The sequence below is a fragment of the Moschus berezovskii genome, chromosome 9 (genome assembly GCF_049115385.1).
Source record: "Moschus berezovskii isolate FMDL1 chromosome 9, NW_MosBer_1.0, whole genome shotgun sequence".
Classification (NCBI taxonomy): domain Eukaryota; kingdom Metazoa; phylum Chordata; class Mammalia; order Artiodactyla; family Moschidae; genus Moschus; species Moschus berezovskii.
The window spans coordinates 104,533,380-104,559,356 of record NC_142468.1 but is presented as its reverse complement, the minus strand read 5'-3'; the positions used below and the strand labels follow the sequence as shown (position 1 = coordinate 104,559,356).

General features: G+C 40.3%; 1 pseudogene; it reads left to right on the top strand.

Moving 5' to 3' along the window:
* The first annotated feature begins 23,558 nt into the window (after nt 1-23,558).
* On the top strand, nt 23,559-24,602 carry LOC148776882 (olfactory receptor 4K15-like; annotated as a pseudogene).
* The last annotated feature ends 1,375 nt before the right edge of the window (nt 24,603-25,977 follow it).

Below are 25,977 nucleotides of genomic sequence, written 5' to 3'. Positions count from 1 at the left end.
TAGAAATTCAAGAATATGTAAAAACAGGAAGCAAAAGTGATGATCTAGTTTAAGATACCCAGAAATATAATATTGGTTTGAAATTTGACTATCATTCAATATAATTCACTTTACTAACAAAATACAAGAAAATAAACATATGATTATCTCAATACATGGGAAAAGTCTTTAAAAACAGTCATTGTTGAAAAACAAAACTTTCATTAACTAAGAACAGAAAAGAATATCTATGGCTGAAAACTTCAATGAGGCACAAAGTATTTAACAGTACCTATAAATAGCATTGTTATCTACTAAACTGAAGTGCTAGTTCAGAAAACAAAACACTGACAACAAAATTTAAAAAAAATTTATAAACAGGAAGTAGAAGGAGGTGGGATTCACAGCAAATTGAATTCAGATAAACTTTAAAGATTAACTAAGTGAGTAGTTAAAAAAAATTCACCCTGAAACATTTAAATACTGCAACCTGGAGAACTTTATACTAAGTGCAATAAACCAGACACAGAAGAATAAATATTACATGGTATCACTTATACAAGAAATCTAAAATAGTCAAAATCATAGAAAATCTCATAGAAACAGAGAGTAGCAGTTGCCTGAGGGGGAGGAAAACAGGGAGATACTAGTTTAGACAAAGGAGTTTCTATTAAAAGATGAAAAGCTCTGGAGTTCTAATACATCATGGTGACCATAGTAAACAATACTGCATTTTACACTTGAAATTTGTTTAGAGAGTATGTTTTATGCTGAATGTTATTACAAAAGAGGCAATACCTATAAAAAAGAAACTTTTAGAGGTAACGGATATGTTTTTGACACACATTGTGGTGACAATCTCACAGGTGTATAATTATCTTCAGACTCAGCAAACTGTATCAATTAAAAATGTACAGTATTTGTATATCAGTCATACATCAATAAAATGTTTCTTTAAAGATTAAAGCTCCACATCTAACAAAAAAATAAAACATGACAAAGTAAATGATATAACATGAAGTGAATATTTTAAATTAAAACATTATATAAAAAAAGAAGTATACTTATATGATAAGATGTTACAATATCATTTAATAAAGTGGAAGATAAAAGTTATAGATCAATTTAAAGGTAAAATAAAACCAACAGAAAAAATAGAAAACTAAAAAAAGAAATCCAATAGAGGACAGAATGAGTAGGAAAAATGAGCAGATATAGATAAAATAAAGGGCTTCCCATGTGGCTCAGCTGGTAAAGTATCCACCTGCAATGCGGGAGACCTGGGTTTCATCCCTGGGTTGGGAAGATCCCCTGAAGAAGGGAAAGATTACCCACTCCAGTATTCTGGCCTGGAGAATTCTTGGGGTCCCAAAGATTAAATAGAAAAAAAAAAATAGCAAGATAGTAGATATACAGTCATTAAAGTAATTACATGTGAAAGGTCTAAGGACTTCACTAAGAGACAGATACTGTCAAGGTGAACCACAAGCAAGAACCAGCTATTTGCTGTGTATAAGGAATCAACTTTAAATATAAAGACATAGACTGCTCAAAATAAAAGGATGGAGAAAAGACATACAATGCAAACAGTAATTATAAGGGAACCAAAGAAATCACATCAATATCTGACTCTGAAGACTTCAGAACAAGAAATATTACTGAGAATAAAGAGAGACATGCTGTGATAGTAAAGAGCTTAATCCATCAAGAAGGCATAATGATCCTAATCTGCTCGCACCTGATTGATGAGCTTTCAATACATTGAGCCAAACATTTCTTCTAAATTTATTTATTTGTTTTTGTGTAGCAGAGTTTTATTAAAGTAAGAAAAGGAACAGAGAAAGTTTCTGACATAGATATCAGAAGGGGAGCAGAGAAAGCCCACTTGCTAGTGCTAGCACGGGAGTTATATACTTTTAAAATTAGCTATTACAATAAGTCAAAAGAATGTCTCAAGGTTGCAAAGATCTTACTAGACCCACTCCCATAGTTTACATTTTAAGATAACAGGATTAGCCAGAGGTTTTCAGTTCTGAACTGAACTGTTCAGTCGCACAGTTGTGTCTGACTCTCTGTGACCCCATGGACTGCGGCACGCCAGGCCTCCCTGTCCATCACCACTCCCAAAGCTGACTAAACTCATGTCCATTGAATCAGTGATGCCATCTCATCCTATGTCGTTCCCTTCTCCTCCTGCTTCAATCATTCCCAGCATCAGAGTCTTTTCAAATGAGCCAGTTCTTCACATCAGGTGGCCAAAGTGGTGGGGTTTCAACTTCAGCTTCGGTCATTCCAATGAATATTCAGGACTGATTTCCTTTAGGATAGACTCATTGGATCTCCTTGAGTCCAAAGAACTCTCAAGAGTCTTCTCCAACACCACATTTCAAAAGCATCAATTCTTCAGCGCTCAGCTTTATTTATAGTCCAACTCTCATATTCATACATGAACACTGGAAAAACCATAGCCTTGACTAGACGGACCTCTGTTGACAAAGTAATGTCTCTGCTTTTAAATTTGCTGTCTAGGCTGGTCATAGCTTTTCTTCCAAGGAGCAAACGTCTTTTAATTTCATGGCTGCAGTCACCATCTGCAGTGATTTTGGAGCCCAGAAAAATAAAGTCAGCCAATGTTTCCACTGTTTCCCCATCTATTTCCCGTGAAGTGATGGGACCAGATGCCATGATCTTAGTTTTCTGAATGTTGAGCTTTAAGCCAACTTTTTCACTCTCCTCTTTCACACACATAAAGAGGATCTTTAGTTCCTCTTCGCTTTCTACCATAAGGGTGGTGTCATCTGCATATCTGAGGTTATTGCTAGTTAGTTCTCCTTGAAATCTTGATTCTAGCTTGTGCTTCATCCATTCCAGCATTTCTCATGATGTACTTGGCATATAAATTAAATAAGGTGGATGGCAATATACAGTCTTGATGTATTCCTTTCCCAATTTGGAACCAGTCTGTTGATCCATGTCCAGTTCTAACTGATGCTTCCTGACCTGCATACAGATTTCTCAGGAGGTAGGTCAGATGGTATTCCCATCTCTTTCAGAATTTTCCACAGTTTATTGTGATCCACACAGTCAAAGGCTTTGGCATAATCAATGAAGCAGAAGTAGATATTTTTCTGGAACTCTCTTGCTTTTTCATGATCCAGCGGATGTTTGCAATTTGATCTCTGGTTCCTCTGCCTTTTCTAAATCCAGCTTGAACATATGGAAGTTCATGGTTCACATACTATAGAGGCCTGGCTTGGACAATTTTGATCAATACTTTGCTAACGTGTGAGATGAGTGCAATTGTGCGGTTGTTTGAATATTTTTTGGCAGTGCTTTTCTTTGGTATTGGGATGAAGACTGACCTTTTCCAGTCCTGTGGCCACTGATGATTTTTCCAAATTTGCTGGCATATTGAGTGCAGCAATATCACAGCATCATCTTTTATGACTTGAAATAGCTCAGCTGGAATTCCATCACCTCCACTAGCTTTGTTCATGGTGATACTTCCTAAGGCCCACTTGAGTTTGCATTCCAGGATGTCTGGCCCTGGGTGAGTGATCACACCATCATGATTATAAAGGTCGTGAAGATCTTTTTTGTATAATTCTTATGTGTATTCTTGCCACCTCTTCTTAATATCTTCTGCTTCTGTTAGGTCCACACCATTTCTTTCCTTTATTGAGCCCATCTTTGCATGAAATGTTCCCTTGGTATCTCTAATTTTCTTGAAGAGATTAGGCTGTGTTCCCTCCCTGTTATTTGACCTGAGGCCATGCCAAAGCCTTTGACTGTGTGGATCACAATAAATTGTGGAAAATTCTGAAAGAGATGGGAATACCAGACCACCTGACCTGCCTCTTGAGAAACCTGTATGCAGGTCAGGAATAAACAGAACTGGACATGGAACAACAGACTGGTTCCAAATAGGAAAAGGAGTGCGTCAAGGCTGTATATTGTCACCCTGCTTATTTAACTTATATGCAGAGTACATCATGAGAAACACTGGGCTGGAAGAAGCACAACGCTGGAATCAAGATTGCCGGGAGAAATATCAATAACCTCAGATATGCAGATGACACCACCGTTATGGCAGAAGTGAAGAGGAACTAAAACGTGTCTTGATGAAAGTGAAAGAGGAGAGTGAAAAAGTTGGCTTGAAGATCAACATTCAGAAAACTAAGATCATGGCAACCGGTCCCATCACTTCATTGGAAATAGATGGGGTAACAGTGGCTGATTTTATTTTGGGGGGCTCCAAAATCACTTCAGATGGTGATTGCAGCCATGAAATTAAAAGACGCTTACTCCTTGGAAAGAAAGTTATGATCACCCTAGACAGCATATTAAAAAGCAGAGACATTACTTTGCCAACCTAGTCAAGGCTATGGTTTTTCCAGTGGTCATGTATGGATGTGACAGTTGGACTGTGAAGAAAGCTGATCACTGAAGAATTGATGCTTTTGAACTGTGGTGCTGGAGAAGACTCTTGAGAGTCCCTTGGACTGCAAGGAGATCCAACCAGTTCATCCTAAAGGAGATCAGTCCTGGGTGTTCATTGGAAGGACTGATGATAAAGCTGAAATCCCAATACTTTGGCCACCTCATGCGAAGTGCTAACTAATTGGAAAAGATCCTGATGCTAGCAGGGATTGGGGGCAGGAGGAGAAGGGGACGACAGAGGATGAGATGGCTGGATGGCATCACCGACTCGATGGACATGAGTTTGGGTAAACTCCGGGCATTGGTGATGGACAAGGGAGGCCTGGCATGCTGGGATTCATGGGGTCACAAAGAGTCGGACACGACTGAGTGACTGAACTGAACTGAAACTGTGGTGTAAGTAATGAAGATAATGGTTCAGTTCAATTCATCTCAGTCACTCAGCCGTGTCCGACTCTTTGTGACTCCATGAATCACAGCACGCCAGGCCTTCCTGTCCATCACCAATGCCCAGAGTTCACTCAAACTCATGTCCATCGAGTCGGTGATGCCATCCAGCCATCTCATCCTCTGTTGTCCCCTTCTCCTCCTGCCCCCTATCCTTCCCAGCATCAGAGTCTTTTCCAGTGAGTCAACTCGTCGCATGAGGTGGCCAAAGTATTGGAGTTTCAGCTTTAGCATCAGTCCTTCCAATGAACACCCAGGATTGATCTCCTTTAGAATGGACTGGTTGGATCTCCTTGCAGTCCAAGGGACTCTCAAGATAATGGTAACCTTCTTCAAAAGGTCCCATGCACACACTGCTGCAGGCAGTGCCCCCAAGCCTGCAGCAGGCCACCACTGACCCTGAGACTCCCTGGACACTCAAGAGCAAGAAGATTTTCAGGAAGGAGAAACTGTCCTCAAGCAGGATGCATTGTTGTTATATAATCCTTATGACAGAGTTCAAACTGAGTTGTTTGTTGTATAATCATCAGTTCTCAGCTTAAAGAAAAAAATGATTTATGTGACTAAGGAATGTATAGGAAAAAAAAGATGGTTGTCCTTTCTGCCTCCTTTAGAATTCCAGACCACTATCTCTGTTTCAAGAGCCTCAGACCCCTTTCTCCTCCTCGTGGAACCCCGGAGTTCTTATCAACCTGCCTAGGAATTGACTCCCCCATTCCCTTCTTTTCTTTTAGGAGAATTATGTTGCCTAGAGAAAGGGGCATCATTTTCATTCCATAACTACTTCCTGCTGTGATGGGGTGCTGGCCCTAAATTGTTGAGGCAATACATTCTCCTAACCCTCGTATTGAGGGTTTCTGATCAAGAGGCCCCAAGTTGGAGGAGTCTGTGGCACTCGTAGGAGCCTGAACAACCAACCATTTGTAACTTAAAAGCTTTCAAACGGTTAAAAGCAAATCCAGTTACACAGTTACAGATGCAGGAAGCAAACAGTAAAGACAGAACAATTAGACTTAATAAGATTAAGATAGTTTTCCACCGTGGGGAGCTACTTAATGTTTCCCAAAGTGAGATGACTGAGGCTTCAGGAGAATCCATAGCCTGAATCATCTTGTTCATGTGTTTAGTAAAGTGAGAAACATTAGTACTCATATTGGATATGAATATCAGCACAAGTTCCTCCTTGTGCAGCCCTTAGAATATCTAAGGCCAATCTGTTTTGTAAAACTGCCTTTCTAATTTGTATTTGTTCAGCATTAAAGGCTGAAAGTTAATCAGAGCATCAGCTCATGGCATAACATCTGATCTGTAGTTCCCAGAGATGGAACTAATATTACAGCCAGATAATCATGCCAGTGAAATACATATCTTGCCCAATGAGTTTTAAGGTGTGGCAGATTAGTAGGCTTCTCTGGAAGCTCTGAAAATATGAAGCCAAGAGTAAAAGCTAGACCTAGGGTGCATCTCCCTATCCAACCAGGGGGAAGCCATGCCCATAGGTAAGAGCCTCATATCCAGTAGATCCCATCTGGTGCAAGCCAGCGTGACTGAGAGATACAGTCCCAATCAGTGCCTGGCCAGGCAAAAGGAGGACTTGAGCTGGGATTGGAAAACACAGGAATGATTACATTGCATATTTCTTGAGGCAAAAATCCCAATTGTTTGTAATCATTATAATTAAGTTGTCAGCTAACTTCTGGTAAGGCTTTATTTGTTCCCAGCATATGAGAGCAGTAGATAGTAGGCGTCCCTTTATAGGAGTTAGCCATGTGACCTCATCCCATATTTGATAAACATCAGGTAAAAAACCACCAGATCTAGACCCATTTACCTTCATAAGTGCAGCAAAATAGTCATTAAACCAAAATAATGTATAGTCAAAGTTGAAAGTCACATTGTGTCCATAGTTAAGGTACAATATGTTACACCAGTCCATCTTAGGATTGTTAGATGTCATCACAGAGTTGAAGAAAGTCCTTTCCTTGAAGCGGAGAAACCCATCATGGGAAGCCTTCAATTGATGAGAAGGGAAGTACTCTGCAGACCTAGCAAGTATGTTGATTGTGGAATGCAGCGTAGGAACGAGCCCAGGACAGGAAGGCATTGTCTTGAGGGTCAAACTGCAGACTCAGGGCTTTTGGAGTCAGCAGAGCAAGCCAACATAGACTCTCAGGCCCATCTTGGTTCCTGGCTCAAACAGCAGCTCAGTACAATTCAGTTCAGTCACTCAGTACTGTCCGACTCTTTGCGACCCCATAAATCACAGCACGCAGGCCTCCCTGTCCATCACCAACTCCCGGAGTTCACTCAAACTCATGTCCATCGAGTCAGTGATGCCATCCAGCCATCTCATTCTCTGTTGTCCCCATCACCTCCCACCCCCAATCGCTCCCAGCATCAGACTATTTTCCAGTGAGTCAACTCGTCGCATGAGGTGGCCAAAGTATTGGAGTTTCAGCTTCAGCATCAGTCCTTCCAATGAACACCCAGGATTGATCTCCTTTAGAATGGACTGATTGGATCTCCTTGCAGTACAAGGGACTCTCAAGAGTCTTCTCCAGCACCAAAAGCATCAATTCTTCGGCGATGAGCTTTCTTCACAGTCCAACTCTCACATCCATACATGACCACGGGAAAAACCATTGCCTTGACTAGACGGACTTTGGTTGGCAAAGTAATGTCTCTGCTTTTTAATATGCTATCTAGGCTGGTCATAACTTTCCTTCCAAGGAGTAAGCGTCTTTTAATTCCATGGCTGCAATCAGCATCTGCAGTGATTTTGGAGCCCAAAAAAATAAAGTCTAACACTGTTTCCACTGTTTCCCCATCTATTTCCCATGAAGTGATGGGACCAGATGCCATGATCTTGGTTTCTGATTGTTGAGCTTCAAGCCAAACTTTTCACTCTCCTCTTTCACTTTCATCAAGAGGCCTTTGAGTTCCTCTTCACTTTCTACCATAAGGGTAGTGTCATCTGCATATCTGAGGTTATTGATATTTCTCCCGGCAATCTTGATTCCAGCTTGTGCTTCTTCCAGCCCAGCGTTCTTCATGATGTACTCTTCATAGAAGTTAAATAAGCAGGGTGACAATATACAACCTTGACGTACTCCTTTTCCTATTTGGAACCAGTCTGTTGTTCCATGTCCAGTTCTAACTGTTGCTTCCTGACCTGCATACAGGTTTCTCAAGAGGCAGGTCAGGTGGTCTGGTATTCCCATCTCTTTCAGAATGTTCCACAGTTTATTGTGATCCACACAGTCAAAGGCTTTGGCATAGTCAATGAAGCAGAAATAGATGTTTTTCTGGAACTCTCTTGCTTTCTCCATGATCCAGAGGATGTTGGCAATTTGATCTCTGGTGCCTCTGCCTTTTCTAATACCTGCTTGAACATCTGGAAATTCATGGTTCACATATTGCTGAAGCCTGGCTTAGGGAATTTTGAGCATGACTTTACTAGTGTGTGAGATGAGTGCAATTGTGTGGTAGTTTGAGCACTCTTTGGCATTGCCTTTCTTTGGGATTGGAATGAAGACTGACCTTTTCCAGTCCTGTGGCCACTGCTGAGTTTTCCAAATTTGCTGGCATATTCAGTGCAGCACTTTCACAGCATCATCTTTCAGGATTTGAAATAGCTCAATTGGAATTCCATCACCTCCACTAGCTTTGTTTGTAGTGATGGTCTCTAAGGCCCACCTGACATCACATTCCAAGATGTCTGGTTCCAGGTGAGTGAGCACACCATTGTGATTATCTTCATCGTGAAGATCTTTTTTGTACAGTTCTTCTGTGATTCTTCCCACCTCTTCTTAATATCTTCTGCTTCTGTTAGGTCCATACAATTTCTGTCCTTTATCGAGCCCATGTTTGCATGAAATGTTCCCTTGATATCTCTAATTTTCTTGAAAAGATCTCTTGTTTTTCCTATTCTGTTGTTTTCCTCTGTTTCTTTGCATTGATCCCTGAGGAAGGCTTTCTTATCTCTCTTTGCTATTCTTTGGAACTGTGCAGTCAGATGCTTATATCTTTCCTTTTCTCCTTTGCTTTTCACTTCTCTTCTTTTCACAGCTATTTGTAAGGCCTCCTCAGACAGCCATTTTGCTTTTTTGCATTTCTTTTCCATGGGATGGTCTTGGTCCCTGTCTCCTGTACAATGTCACGAACCTCCGTCCATAGTTCATCAGGCACTCTATCTATCAGATCTAGTCCCTTAAATCTATTTCTCACTTCCACTGTATAATCGTAAGGGATTTGATTTAGGTCATATCTGAATGGTCTAGTGGTTTTCCCTGCTTTCTTCAATTTAAGTCTGAATTTGGCAATAAGGAGTTCATGATCTGAGCCACAGTCAGCTCCTGGTCTTGTTTTTGCTAACTCTATACAGCTTCTCCATCTTTGGCTGCAAAGAATATAATCCATCTGATTTCGGTGTTGACCATCTGGTGATGTCCATGTGTAGAGTCTTCTCTTGTGTTGTTGGAAGAGGGTGTTTGCTATGACCAGTGCATTCTCTTGAAAAAACTCTATTAGCCTTTGTCCTGATTCATTTCGTGCTCCAAGGCCAAATTTACCTGTTACTCCAGGTGTTTCTTGACTTCCTACTTTTGCATTTCAGTCCCCTATAATGAAAAGGACATCTTTTTTGGGTGTTAGTTCTAAAAGGTCTTGTAGGTCTTCATAGAACTGTTCAACTTCGGCTTCTTCAGCATTACTGGTTGGGGCATAGACTTGTATTACTGTAATATTGAATGGTTTGCCTTGGAAACGAACAGAAATCATTCTGTTGTTTTTAAGATTGCATCCAAGTACTGCATTTCAGACTCTTTTGTTGACCATGATGGTACTCCATTTCTTCTAAGGGATTCCTGCCCACAATAGTAGATATAATGGTTATCTGAGTTAAATTCACCCATTCCAGTCCATTGTAGTTCACTGATTCCTAGAATGTTGACGTTCATTCTTGCCATCTCCTGTTTGACCACTTCCAATTTGCCTTGACTCATGGACCTAACATTCCAGGTTCCTATGCAATATTGCTCTTTACAGCATCAGACCTTGCTTCTTTCACCAGTCACATCCACAACTGGGTATTTGTTTCGCTTTGGCTCCATCCCTTCATTCTTTCTGGAGTTATTTCTCCACTGATCTCCAGTAGAATACTGGGCACCTACCGACCTAGGGAATTCCTCATTCCGTATCCTATCATTTTGCCTTTTGCTACTGTTCATGGGGTTCTCAAGGCAAGTATATTGAAGTGGTTTGCCATTCCCTTCTCCAGTGGACCACATTCTGTCAGACCTCTCCACCATGACCCGTCCCTCTTGGGTGGCCCCACATGGCATGGCTCAGTTTCATTGAGTTAGACAAGGCTGTGGTCCATATGATCAGATCAACTAGTTTTCTGTGATTATGATTTCAGTGTGTCTGCCCTCTAATTGACTCCAAGCCTGGGTCAGAAGTTAACCTCCTGGTAATGTCTGTTGGAAAGCTAAAAGCTGAGTCACATAGTTAATTTTAATGCCTCAGGATCTATGATAATATCTGTGCATTAAAACACTCTGTCATAGAGACAGCATCTTTTTCTTAGTGGCAGTTCAAGTCCTCATTAAAACTATGGGTAGAACTTTAAACCAACTGTGTGTTTCCTGAGTTAGCTTACACAGATGCCTCTTAATAATGTCATTAGCCTTTTTGACTTCTTCTGAAGATTGGAGTCTCCAGGAAAAGTGTAAGTGATATTCTATTCCTAGAGCTTTAGACACCCCTTGAATTACAACAGCTTTAAAAGTGGAGCATTGTTGCTCTGAACTTTAGAGTTTAAGATCCCACTTACATCAGGAGAAGTCAATACAGTAAGATTTTGCCCATTAATAAACTTATGAGCTTTCAGGTCAGTTCAGTTCCGTTGCTCAGTCGTTTCTGACTCTTTGCGACCCCATGAATCACAGCATGCCAGGCCTCCCTGTCCATCATCAACTCCTGGAGTTCACTCAAACTCATGTCCATCGAGTCGGTGATGCCATCCAGCCATCTCATTCTCTGTTGTCCCCGCCTCCTCCCGCCCCCAATCCCTCCCATTATCAGAGTCTTTTCCAGTGAGTCAACTCATCGCATGAGGTAGCCAAAGTATTGAAGTTTCAACTTTAGCATCAGTCCTTCCAAAGAACACCCAGGATTGATCTCCTTTAGAATGGACTGGTTGGATCTCCTTGCAGTCCAAGGGACTCTCAAGAGTCTTCTCCAACGACACAGTTCAAAAGCATCAATTCCTTATGAGCTTTGCTGCTACTGCTGCTGCTAAGTCACTTCAGTCGTGTCCGATTCTGTGCCACCCCATAGACGGCAGCCCACCAGGCTTCCCCATCCCTGGGATTCTCCAGGCAAGAACACTGGAGTGGGTTGCCATTTCCTTCTCCAATGTGTGAAAGTGAACAGTGAAAGTGAAGTCGCTCAGTCCTGTCCGACTCTTCACGACCCAGTGGACTGCAGCCTACCAGGCTCCTCCATCCATGGGATTTTCCAGGCAAGAGTACTGGAGTGGGTTGAGCTTTAGGCATTAGTAAAACAATAGTAACAATTACCCTTAAATTATGTGGCCATAGCCTTTATTTTCGGTAACAAACAAACTAAACTCTAATCCTGTGGGCAAGCTCAAAGTTGGAGCCTGCAAGAGAGCAATTTGAAGAGCCTTAAAAGCCTTTTGGGAGAAGGCAATGGCACCCCACTACAGTACTCTTGCCTGGAAAATCCCATGGACAGAGGAGACTGGTGGGATACAGTCCATGGGGTCGCAAAGAGTCGGACACGACTGAGCGACTTCACTTTCACTTTTCACTTTCATGCATTGGAGAAGAAAATGGCAAACCACTCCAGTATTCTTGCCTGGAGAATCCCAGGGATGGGGGAGCCTGGTGGGCTGCCATCTATGGGGTTGCACAAAGTTGGACATGACTGAGGCGACTTAGCAGCAGCAGCAGCAAAGGCCTTTTGAGGAGCTAGAGACCAAACCAACTTGTCAGTTTGGGCCTGCTGAGTCTCAATTGTAAGTCTATATAAAGGTCAGGCAAGTTCCCTATAACCTGGAATCCATATGTGGCCATAGCCTGTAATGCCCAAGAATCCTCTCAATTGTCTTAAAGTAATAGGTAGAGGATGATCTAATATAGATTTAACTCTAGAAAGCATCCTTCAAATCAATGATTGAAAAATATTTGACTCGTCCAGACAGCCCCATTATGGTAGTGGATCAGGAGGAAAGCAGACCAGGGGCTTTAGTGAGCAGAAAGTTGCCCCAGTGTCCAAAAGAAAATCAACTTATTGGCCCTCCACAGTTATTAATACTCAAGGTTCCTCAGGTGTTAATAGGATGGGAGCTTGTGTGTGGACCCCCGGGGCACCTTCGGTCCCGATAGTCGTGAGAGTACAAGCCCTGGGGCCTACACCTCAGAGGGCAGTCTCTTCTCCAATATGGTCCTTTGCAGACAGGACATGGAGCTGGGGACGGCTTAGATGCCTGAGGGCAATCCCGCTTGAGATGCCCCTCCTTTCCACGGTAATAACAAGTCCGTCCCTTTTCACCTGGGTCCCTCTGGGCACTTTTTTCTCAGGCTGTTTCAGAGCAGGTCTAACAGCCATTATTGGGGCTTCAGTCTTTTGCCTGGTTCTTTTTTGCCTCTTATTTTCTTCCTCATATTTTCTACCATAATATCCTGTCTGAGCCAACTGCAGCAGTTTTTCTAAAGACTGATTTGGTCCAAACTCCTGTTTTTGTGACTTAGGGAAGATATCTGGAGCTGGCTGAATGAGAAATCTATCTTTTAAGATCATTCCTCCTTCTGCACTTTCAAGATCAACATCAGTAAACTTGTGGAGACCTCCCATGGTCTATCTAGGAATTTACCAGGAGTGTGTGCTTGCTTAAGTCCTTCAAGAGTACATCCAGCAAAGCAGCTCTGTTATTGGAACTACTTGGCTCCCAGTTGGAAGGAGGGCTATTCTGTGTTCGCTCTTTCCCCTTGTCTCACGTTCAAGCCATTCATCTCCAAAAGTACTAACTTCCCCCAAAACTCAAGTTTTCGAGTCAGGAATCAGTGTCTGTCCCAAGACATACATAACATCTCTCCAAGTAAGGTCATAAAGTTAGTCCTGTAAAGTCTTCTATGTACTTTTTGGATCCTCTAAATAGTCTTGACCGAAACTGGGACTGTTTGAACTTCTAGGGAGACTGAGGCAACCCTTCCTAGAAGGTTGCCCTGATTCTCAGCCTGTTCAGTTGGGAGCCCCAGATAAAGGGGTAAAGTAAGAGAACAGGAGGGAGCTGAAGGTTTCACATGCAAATCTGCACCCTTAGGAAATAGTCTGGCATGTCTTTCAAAAGAGATAAAGAGAAACACATATGTCACTTCTACCAGTTTCCCTTATTTTCTACAGAACCGGTCTAGTTGTAAAACAGTAATATTTGAGATCCTTTAGCAGGTCAGCGTTCCCCGTCTTCCAAAGGATACCGTGGTCATTCAGTATCACAGAAGAAGATCAGATATGTCTTTTTAAACTTGGAGAATCAAACTTGTCCCAGCTTGTTTTTTAAAATACATTTTAAAGGAGTGGTTCTCCCATCTGTAAGAGAGAAAAAAGCGGCATCCACAGCCATGGCTTCTTTCCACCGGAGACGTCCCTCCCTGCTCTAGATGGGGGTGTAGACAGACTTGCCACCAAAGCATCCCTTCCCTGGTCAGACTTAGTCTGTCCCTTACTGATGCAGGCATCTTACTCATACCGGTTCTTACCTGGTTCTACCACCTCGGCGGGGTGGAGATGCACCAGGGGTAGACCTGATGGTATCCCAGATTGATTTATTTCCATACAACCAAGACCTTTGTTTGATTTGCCCTTTTCTCTAATGCCACTGGGGTGGAGCAGAGTAGCTTTTTGGAATGTTTCCCAAGCTAGGACTACTAGGGGAAGCATCCGTCTTACGTGTGTCTGTGCACATTCCTGAGTACAGTCCTAACCACAGTAGAAGCGGTGAGTTGTAAAGGGGCGAGCAACAACCAAGATGGCCCTTCTGAGTGTCACCACGACAGTATATATGATAGCAAAAGAGGTGGTGGAGGGTCGGCCAGTGAGGAAAAAGTGATTTTTGTCCTCAAGCTATTAGGGCCAATCCTTCCAGTTCATTCCCACAGATTCCACAAAAGAATATGTAAGGAATTGAGACAAAAGCCACCTGAGAGCCTCCTCTGGTCCACTAAGAGCTGGCGCTACCAGAGGAAGAAGCCCACTGTACTTCCAGTCTGAACAGATCCTGGCAATTTCTGATCTGTGTCCTCAAAAATCTCATGGTCACCAGCAGTGCTTCTCTCCATATAGACAGGCAGCACAGCCATGACAGAGACTCACTTTCAGGCTGCTGGCTCCTGAGGCAGGCAGCCAAGAGAGTAATCTCTAGCCTGAGAGATATTCCTGGAGCTAGACTTACAGCTAGCTCCATACATGCTCCTAGTAACTTTCAGCTCCTAGCAAAGCTAGGCGCTTTCATACTTGGGATCTAAGTGAAAGTACATAGTAACAGCATGGATCACAAGTCCCTAGAAAGTCTATGATCTGACAGATTAGGTTAGTAGTTCTAATTCCCCATGCAATTACGAAATGGTCAAAGAGACCAGGAATAGTTGACCGAGAAAGGAAAGTTAGGTCCACATGCTTTTCCCATTTCTGGCTTCTCCCCTCTCAGGGACATTGGGTGTCTCTTGGCACTGACAGGTCGGTATAAATCCCTGATAAGATTCCCCTTTTTGGGACTGCCTTCAGTCACTACAAGGCACCGCGAAACCACAAGCAGGGCTCATCACTTGTTTAATGCAGGGCGTGTCATTCATTCACACAAGCACACCATAGAGTTAATAAAGGAAAGCAGAAAACGTGCAGACTGAGAAAGCAGAGAGACTAGAGCTCTGAGTGTGCTTACCTTGTCTTGAAGATCCCGGACAAACCCCCAAGATGCTAGCTTACTGTGAAAGACGTCAGATTTGTGATCTCCGAAGAAGATTTAACATTGGGCCCAGGGACCAGGCTTGCTCACTCAAGAGCTTTTGTGTAGCAGAGTTTTATTAAAGTAAGAAAAGGGACAGAGAAAGCTTCTGACAAAGACATCAGAAGGGGGATGGAGAATGACCCCATTTCCTCTAAGTTTATTTTAAAGCACACATTCAGTTAAGAAACAGACTTTAAATTTTCTACAATATGGGAATAATTATTTTATTAAATCTAGAAATTTGGAGGAGGATGCATCTGCTAAAAATGAAATGTGCAAATTACATGTAACAACCAGGGGAAAGGTTCATGATTCATGTTTAGAAAACACTCAGTTCAGTTCAGTTCAGTCGCTCAGTCGTGTCCGACTCTCCGCGACCCATGAACCACTAGGCATTAAAAAAAACCTATATAAACAGGGTGATCCCATCCATCAAAATAAATGATATTTAGGAATTAAGTATAGGAATATTAGAGAAGTAGATATCACCCATATTGATGATTTTGAGCCTAAATGTTTCCTAGAATGATAAGGATAACATTAACAGTATTGGTATTTTGGTAAAGATATATTTAGGGAAAATGTGTTAATTTGGAGGGTTTCCCTTTTAGCTCAGATGATAAAGAATCCACCTGCGATGCAGCAGACCCTGGTTTGATTCCTGGGTGGGGAAGGTCTGCTGGAGAAGGGATAGGCTACCCTTTCCAGTATTCTTGGGCTTCCCTGGTGGCTCAACTAATAAAGAATCTGCTTGCAATAATGGAGACCTGGATTAGATCCTTGGGTTGGGAAGATCCCCTGGAGAAGGAAAGGCTACCCACTCCAGTATTCTGGCCTGGAGAATTCCATGGACTGTATTGTTCATGGGGTCACAAAGAGTTGGACGTTTTGGAGATGACAAATTTGTGGTTCAGAGGTGTCTTGTGATACATTTTGGAACTTTAGAGGTGTATACTTAGGGCTCTTTCTTATAAGGGAGTAAAGTTACTTAAATGTATTAATCATCCAGCAGGAGACCCTAAGAAGAAAATGATTACAAATGACAGACTTTTGGAAATTATCTACAGGAAAAGGATAGTAGAAACGATAGATATCAAGGGTACTAGGAAGTACTTGTCAACAAAACATTTAGGAGTGCTTTAGATGCATGTGTCTGGGAAGAGATGAATAATCAGTTTAGCTCTAATCATGACATCAAAATGTTCCAAACTGTGGAAGAGGAATGATGGTAGAGAAGAAAGGGCATTTGGCAAGGGGTTAGAAAGTGGTATTGGTCAGTATCAACTGAATCAAACAGTAATTCTTCGAGAGCTCTTTCAACCAATCTATAAATTTAAGATGTCGGACTAGTTGACTTTAGTGTCCACACTAATTTCAAAATTCTATGTTATAATAGGGAATTCCTTTCTTTATCATTTTATATTTTGTCCTTTCTCCCCAAGGAGGGGAACATCATAGCTTCACTTAGCTATAGTTTCCCTAAAAGCTTGAACTAAAAAGTTTAAATTTCTGGAAATTACTTAAAGTTTTTTTACTAAAATCTACTCAGCATGATAAAATGTTTCTATTATAAAAGATCTTCCCCTGCCTTACCTTGAAACCAAGTACATGGATCTTCTAGAGCTATTAACATACCAAGATGGTACACTGCTGTGTAGTACACAGAGGCAAAAAAAATGGCTCCTCATCAATTTTTGACACCCCCAACGGCCCTGTTCTAAAACTCTCCTGAAGCAGAAAGGACTAGCTAGCAAAACTACTCATGGCTCTTCTTTCCACCATGTTACATTTTTTCCAATAGGACAAAGCATTTCCATGAATCCTCCTGTTTTGTCCATTTGTGAATCCTCAAGGTGATATACTGTAATTCTTGTGAGCAAACAAACTCTCATGCAATCAGCTCTAATGAAGGTAATTTCGGTTATTACAAGTCTCTGTGTCCCATGGTCACTACAATCTAGTGACGTCAAATCACTAATTAGCTTCTCACACTTGTGGTGGTTTTTCTTATATCTGTGTGTAGAGGACAATGATACTTCAAAGTGTAAATGGTAAAGACTGAAGTCCGTAAAGACATGGGTTCAGTGCATTTGCCCCCATCCAATGGATCCTGAAGAATGTTGTTTTTTTCCTGGTAGGTACAAATATTTTTGTACCTAGAGGTACAAAATCGAGGCTATTCTAGAGGCTAGGCACTAGAAGAGTGCTGTTTTTCCTCAGCCTTCTAATTCAATTAGAACAGAAAACAAAGAGAAGCAATCATACTCTACTCTTTCAATCTTGGATTATTCTATGTCCATTTTGCTTATTATTGTTGCCCTATATCTATATCTGAAAAGTAATAGACAGCTGTATTTCTTTACTAAAACCAGGACGAATTTCTTTTTTGATTGAATATGCTTTTATTTTAATACAACATTTTGTAATAATTTTTATAATGGAACTAACACAATTTGGGGATTATGCTTTCAAAAGGCAGAGAATTAGAGAATCATAAAGATTAGGAGGAAGAGTTCTTATCCATTTTTGAAAAGAAATGGTGCACTTTCATACTGGTCAGTTCAGTTCAGTTCAGTTCAGTCGCTCAGTCTTGTCTGACTCTCCGCGACCCCATGAATCACAGCACGCCAGGCCTCCCTGTCCATCACCAACTCCCGGAGTACACTCAAACTCATGTCCACAGAGTCGGTGATGCCATCCAGCCATCTCATTCTCCGTCGTCCCCTTCGCCTCCCGCCCCCAACCTTTCCCAGCATCAGAGTCTTTTCCAGTGAGTCAACTCGTCGCATGAGGTGGCCAAAGTATTGGAGTTTCAGCTTTAGCATCAGTCCCTCCAATGAACATCCAGGACTGATCTCCTTTAGAATGGACTGGTTGGATCTCCTTGCAGTATAAGGGACTCTCAAGAGTCTTCTCCAACACCACAGTTCAAAAGCATCGATTCTTCGGCGATCAGCTTTCTTCACAGTCCAACTCTCACATCCATACATGACCACGGGAAAAACCATAGCCTTGACTAGACAGACCTTGGTTGGCAAAGTAATGTCTCTGCTTTTTAATATACTATCAAGGTTGGTCATAACTTTCCTTCCAAGGAGCAAGCGTCTTTTAATTTCCTGGCTGCAATCAGCATCCGCAGTGATTTTGGAGCCCAAAAAAATAAAGTCTGACACTGTTTCCACTGTTTTTCCATCTATTTCCCATGAAGTGATGGGACCGGATGCCGTGATCTTTGTTTTCTGAATGTTGAGCTTCAAGCCAACATTTTCACTCTTCTCTTTCACTTTCATCAAGAGGGTTTTGAGTTCCTCTTCACTTTCTGCCATAAGGGTAGTGTCATCTGCATATCTGAGATTATTGATATTTCTCCCAGCAATCTTGATTCCAGCTTGTGCTTCTTCCAGCCCAGCGTTCCTCATGATGTACTCTGCATACAAGTTAAATAAGCAAGGTGACAATATACAACCTTGACCTACACTTTTCCTATTTGGAACCAGTCTGTTGTTCCATGTCCAGTCCAGGTTGGTAGGTGCCCAGTATGCTACTGGAGCTCAGTGGAGAAATAACTATAGAAGGAATAAAGGGATGGAGCAAAAGCAAAACCAATACTCAGCTGTGGATGTGACCAGTGATAGAAGCAAGGTCCGGTGCTGTAAAGAGCAATATTGCATAGGAACCTGGAATGTTAGGTCCATGAATCAAGGCAAATTGGAAGTGGTCAAACAGGAGATGGCAAGAGTGAATGTCGACATTCTAGGAATCAGTGAATTAAAATGGACTGGAATGGGTGAATTTAACTCGGATGACCATTATATCTACTACTGTGGGCAGGAAACCCTTAGAAGAAATGGAGTAGCCATCATGGTCAACAAAAGAGTCCGAAATGCAGTACTTGGATGCAATCTTAAAAATGACAGAATGATTTCTGTTCGTTTCCAAGGCAAACCATTCAATATTACAGTAATCCAGGCCTATGCCCCAACCAGTAATGCTGAAGAAGCTGAAGTTAATCGGTTCTATGAAGACCTACAAGACCTTTTAGAACTAACACCCAAAAAAGATGTCCTTTTCATTATAGGGGACTGGAATGCAAAAGTAGGAAGTCAAGAAACACCTGGAGTAACTGGCAAATTTGGCCTTGGAGCACGGAATGAAGCAGGGCAAAGGCTAATAGAGTTTTGTCAAGAGAATGCACTGGTCATAGCAAACACCCTCTTCATAGTGGTAAATTGCCTAAAATTGCAGTTATTTAGTGAGAGGTAGAGTCAGAACATTGGAGAAGGAAATGGCAACCCACTCCAGTGTTCTTGCCTGGAGAATCCCAGGGACAGGGGAGCCTGGTGGGCTTCCATCTATGGGGTCACACAGAGTCAGACACGACTGAAGTGACTTAGCAGCAGCAGCAGAGTCAGAACATACATTTCAGTGACTCAGGCTATAACTTCTTGTATAGTCCATGATATCTTTAGACATCACCTGCTGATTTGGGTTTTAGGCTATTTTAAAGCTTATAATTTAGAATGGCTTTTGTTGATTCATGACAAAAAATACCAATGTAAATAAATTATGAAAATAAAAATCTCCTGCTGAATATATGCCTTACTTGTGAAAAGAGAAGATATGTCCTATATGATTACTGTATTTTAGACTCTTACTACTATTATGATAAACTTACTACATGGTAAATTCATTATTTCACAAAATAATATTCAAGTATTATTTGAATATTTGATTCAAGTATTTAATGATTATATATCTCTGAGAAGCAGGGGGAAAGTTACCTACACTTTGAATCAAGAGAAAGTAAGATAAGGGGAAGAAAAAGCCTAAATATTTCCTAAACATGGTTCTGATAAATGACACTATATTCTTGATATTTCAATATTTTTACAGACCCAAAATCATATAAAAACCACTATCATTGGTGATGCTTCCTAAAAATATTCTTGCTAATTAAAAACAAAGTTTATATGAAATTGTAGATTAAGTTCACTCAGAGCTTCCCCTTGAGAAGTGTTTGAATCCCTCAAAAATTTCATCTATTCTCAGGACCTGTCAGATGAGGTTAAGTTGAAAGAAAGCATTCTCCTAGAATATGTGGGTAAATACCCGGGGCAAATTCATATCAATGTATGGCAAAACCAACCAATATAATATTGTAAAATAATTTGCCTCCAATAAAAAATAAATTAACTACAAAAAAAAAAATTCTATACTTAAAGCTTCAGTGGAGACTAAAAACTAATTCTCTTCATGTATGCTTATTGATATTTAATTGGTTTTAATTTCTGGAGGTCTTTGAAAGTCATTTATGCTAAATTCTTTGCAAAATTGTAAAATAGCAGGGCTTTTTTGGGGGGGAGGGGAGACATTTCTTCCTTTTTACCTCTTGCTTTGTCTTTTAGATTCCTGACTGCTCCAAATACTCCCTCAGTTACTTAAGTTCTACATTAGGACACAGCATGCAGGTTGATGTCCCTTTAAACAGCCCATCCTGTCTACAAGCATCTCGAGTCTATTTCCTACTTATTTAAAAATAAACGTCTTTATAACTCATTTCTTCAAGGCCAGGTCTGTTTTCTTAGAAGATGTAGAAGTAACAACTAAATCTGATCCATGAATTAATAGCTATCGATTATAAGCTTTCTCCACACTTTTCACTTCATCTTAGGTAAATGAAAGCATTTTGTCAGTATCCTTTTGAAGATGACACACAAGCTTTGTCTCCACAGAGTTGGTTAAATCTCTGATCTGGATTTACATGGAGAAGGTAAAGGCAGCGGAAATGTGGGAAAGCTTGTAAAAGATGTATCTCTGACTGGTAAGAGTTTGGTGGCCTCTGTAAACTATATTCAATTATTTCACTTCATCTACCAGTATTAAGTTCTGAGATAGAAGTATTGGAGAAATAATTATTTGATAGAATTTCATATAGAAGGGGACTGAGGGTCACCTAGTAAATCTTATATGCATGTTAATTTATCTTTAATTATTATAAGAAATGACAAATTGGTGTTTACATGAACACATCTACTAATTGGAACTCATTCTTAAATGAGACAGATAACACCATCTTTACCAGTAAAATAATCTGAAAATAGTAATAATTATTTATTCTGGTCTGAAACAATACATTATTCAGAACATTTGCATATATTTAATCATTACAATTGATTAAAGATGTGTCACTGATGTCATTGGTTAAGAAACATTTTCAATGTCTCCTTGAGAGCAACATCATTTTCTATAGTTGATATTTGAGGATATTTGAACCCTGAAAGACTAAATGTTCAGAGTCATATAGCTGCCCAATGACAACTGTTTTTATTCTAACAGCTTTATGTTTCTATTAGTACAGTAGTTTTATTAGATGTAAAAAGACAGTCCAATTCCTCTAAAAAGGAGTGAAGGGAAATGAGGATTCAGCATCTTCTCTAAATGAAAATAGGGATTATAAATATTAATAAATGAGCTTCGGGGAGGCAAGTTATAAACCTAAGTGATCTATCACCAGCTCATGGCACAGAGCCCTGGGGAAAATGGACAGCTATGTACTTAGAGAATAAATGAACTAAAGAAGAATGAACTTTATTAGAAGTAAAGGATTTATACTTAGACTAATTAATTCAGTTTCTTTTGCTCACCACTTTGATCTTGTATACTAAGCTCAGATGTTGACTGAATCAGTTCTACCAGTATTCTATCTGGAAAGCAGTATCCTTTCTTTTCCTGGGAACCCCAAAAAGCCAATGACAGTGAAGAATACAAGTATGCAAATGACTCAATGGGAGAGTGACTCTTAGGATGATTGTCTCACATAATAGATTTTATTCTAAAGATGTCAGAATGTCTTCTCACAATGACTTCTGCTGCCCCTTTCTGTTCTAGCACCAAAAGATCTCCCTTGGAAGCTCCCTGTGCTTAAGACTTTGCTTTTTCTGATAGGGCAGATATGAACCCTTATTTGCTGGTTTTGTTAGATATTAAGTCTTGCCCTGTATCTAAGGATTCAGTATAGGATTCATGTCAGGGATGTAAGAGTCAGGGTGTTTTCCAGGGAGGATACATCAGGGTGGGTTCCTGGAGTTGACTTGCTAATACGAAACTCCAGAGAAATGATGAGGAGGGGAGAATGGCACTGAAGAGAATGTGGTGGCTCCTTAAATATAAAGTTGTTTCTATGTGTAATTTTACTGGCCACCTGTTTTGACTTCAACCTCTGCTCGTTAGCTTTTTGAACAGCCTGGGATCATATTTGGATATAATCTGAGATAAAATGTGAATTAATTCTTTGGTAGATTTTCTAGAGAATTAGAGATTTGAAATATACAGGTGAGTCCCTGAACTTGGTTCCTGGGGGTTGAAATTATTCATTATATACCCTGTCTTTATGTGTAAACATTCCAGTGAAACTCAAAGGGTACTAGGCAATTTTTAATTATAATCTAAGAAGACATTAATTTAAAAAATTGCAGATGAGTAGAAATCAATAAAAGATACTCTTTCCTAAGACCTAATTTAGATCCAGAGAAAGGTTCTTCAAAATCGTATGCTTCATTACATTTAATCACACAACTTTTCCAAGTTTTTTTAAAGTTAAAATAGCATAAAAGGGAGAAAGTTCTGATAGAATAGAAAATAACTGAATAGAAAAGAAAAAAACAATTTTCCTATGATACAAATTTCTTACTGACTACTTTTATGCAATACAATTTTTAAGCCTTGCCAAATCAAATAAAATATCAATCATAATTCAATAATATGTCTACATTACTAACACCAATGGCTGAGTTTAAAAAGCTTAATATCTTTGGGGAATAAACTGGGAGGAACTAACACTATATTCTTTCATATGATAGAACTGCATGAAGAGATGAATCACAGCTCTAGGAAGACTTACAATAAACTCTGGATCTTTAAGTTTTGCTGTGGTTTTGCATTTTAGTTGAGATAATTTGTAACTCAATAGGGAAAGGAATAAGATTTAATTATTCAAGGCAATGAGTTCCTATGAACTCTCTCACATAATGTAATGCCATCTTTTCTTCTCCTATTTAATTTTTTGAACATATATCACATACACTCAAAAGCACATGGAGCAGAAATATGTATCTTGATACATTTTCACAAAGTGAATACTCCTATATAACTATCAACCACATCAAGAAACAGAACATCACCAGCAGTTCAGAAGGCCCTTCCTATCCTTTCTGTCCCCAATTTCCCTTTAAGGATAATCATTATTGAAGCTTTTTCAACCCTAGAGATTAGTTTTACCTATTTTTGAAATTTATTTCAAAAGGTTAGCACAGTATACACCTCTTTGTATCTAACTGTCTTGGTCAACATTAAGTCTATGAAAATATCTTCCTTTGTGTTAGCAGTTCAAAAAGGATTTATGTTCTTTATTGCAGAAAAATGATTTAGTCTCTGTAGATTCTTAGACTGGATTTCTGTAATGTCAAAAAAATTTCAGATACTCAATTTCATTTTTAAGTAGTTTATTCCATTTGTTAAATTGATGTAATTGGATATGCCAGGTGGTTGAACATCTCTCCCCTCCATCCTTCTTGAATAGTGTTGTCGTGCTCTCTATATGATCTTTGATGATATGTGAAAATTTAGATACAAATATAAATAGAAACTAGAGTCCTAGGGTATGAAGCAGAACTGGGAAATCAAACCCATGCTCAGTTCACTGATTGATATCTGTTTCTCTCACATTCAGGTGACTAAAGAGAAGTCCTTTCCAAAGTCAATGAATGAGACAAATCACTCTCAGGTGACTGAATTTGTCTTGCTGGGGCTCTCTAATTCCCAGGAGCTCCAACCTTTCTTGTTTCTCATATTTTCACTAATCTACCTAGCAATACTGCTGGGCAATTTTCTCATCATCCTCACTGTGACCTCAGATTCCCGCCTTCATACCCCCATGTACTTTCTGCTCGCAAACCTCTCTTTTATAGATATATGTGTTGCCTCCTTTGCTACCCTCAAAATGATTGCAGACTTTTTGGTTGAACACAAGACTATTTCTTTTGATGCTTGTCTGGCCCAGATTTTTTTTGTTCATCTTTTCACTGGCAGTGAGAAGGTGATTCTTGTATCCATGGCTTATGATCGTTATGTTGCTATATGCAAACCTCTTCACTATATGACAATCATGAGCCACCGTGTATGTATTATTCTTGTACTCATCTCCTGGTGTGTGGGTTTCGTCCATACTACTAGCCAGCTGGCATTTACTGTTAACTTGCCTTTTTGTGGGCCTAATCAAGTGGATAGCTTTTTCTGTGACCTCCCTCTGGTGACTAAGTTGGCCTGCATTGACACTTATGTTGTCAGCCTACTAATTGTTGCAGACAGTGGCTTTCTTTCTTTGAGTTCCTTCCCCCTGTTGGTTCTTTCCTACACTGTGATACTCATCACAGTTAGGAGCCACTCCTCTGCTAGCATGGCCAAGGCCCGCTCCACACTGACTGCTCATGTCACTGCGGTCACACTCTTCTTTGGACCATGCATCTTCATCTAGGTGTGGCCCTTCAGCAGTTATTCAGTTGACAAAGTCCTTGCAGTGTTCTACACCATCTTTACTCCCATTTTAAACCCTGTTATCTATACTCTAAGGAATAAAGAAATGAAGGCAGCTATGTCAAAAGTGAGGAGTCGCTATCTGAAGTCTGGCCAGGTTCTGCAGTCATAAGAAATATCGTATTTCTGGAAACAAAGTAAATTCACAGGACTGTTAACACTGTAGCTGTGTCTCTACATATTTACAGATGGAATCACTGTCATGTTCAGTTCAGTTCAGTTCATTTCAGTCGCTCAGTTGTGTCCAACTCTCCGCGACCCCGTGAATCACAGCACGCCAGGCCTCCCTGTCCATCTCCAACTCCCGGAGTTCACTCAAACTCATGTCCACAGAGTCGGGGATGCCATCCAGCCATCTCATTCTCGGTCGTCCCCTTCTCCTATGAATGGAATCACTGTCATGTTAAAACCAATCATTTTAACCAGTGGGAAGCATTGATTAAGTTGAAGTAAAGGTTAATGGTGATAATGAAAAATACAAGAAACCTTAGCAATTTTCATCTTTTCTTCTTTCTATTATGTTTACTTGTCTTTTTGACATCTTTTCCTCCTTAATTTTTAAAATTTAAATTTGTTTTAAGATAAAGAGCTACTGATGTGATATCAATGGTACAATATCTTTAACTTTATAAACTGTAAATACATGGGGCCTTCTTTGGTTGGAAAAAGTATTGTTTATACCACAACGAACAGAATTAGTTTTACTGTGTATAAATAAGGCAATGCACTGTTTTACAACAACTTTTCAAAATTGGAAGAATAGTGACGTGAACTTTCTGTTTTGCCATTTTATGTTCACTCTCCTGCAATAGCAGGAGAATATTGTGAATACTGTTCCGAGTCATTTGTTTGGTGACTTATCATTGGATTGTTAGTTTTCAAGGGGTTCCTCCACCAGCTCCATTTTTCCTTGTAAACTTCCCTGCCATTTGGGTCATATGAATTCCAATTAAATGGAAGTATTCACAAGATACAAGGTCATTATGGGATTCACTAGCAAGATCAAATAGATGAGCATCAATGATAACTCTAAGGGTTCTGGAGGAAAATTTTGTACTCTACAACTGAGCACCATCCACCATTTGGAAAGCAGATTGTAGAACCCTATCAGGATTTATTCTGAATTAAGTTCCTGACCATGATTTAACAAGTGACTATGTGACTAGGATTTCCCACCATTTAAAAAAATCACAATTTCTATCATTCACTAGTTTTACATCAATGTCCATTATATGCCATTCTCCATAGAGAAGGCAGTTAAGGTCTGGGGAAAGGGTAATCTATTAGCCCACTTTGGTTCTGTATCCCCCCAGTACTTACATAACAGAGACATGAATCAGCTGGAATTTAGGTTATGGATCAGATGGTAAAGAATCTCCCTGGAATGAGGATACCTGGGTTCTATCCCTGGGTTGGGAAGATCTCCTGGAGAAGCGAATGGATATCCACTCCAGTATTCTTGCCTGGAGAATTCCACGGACAGGGGA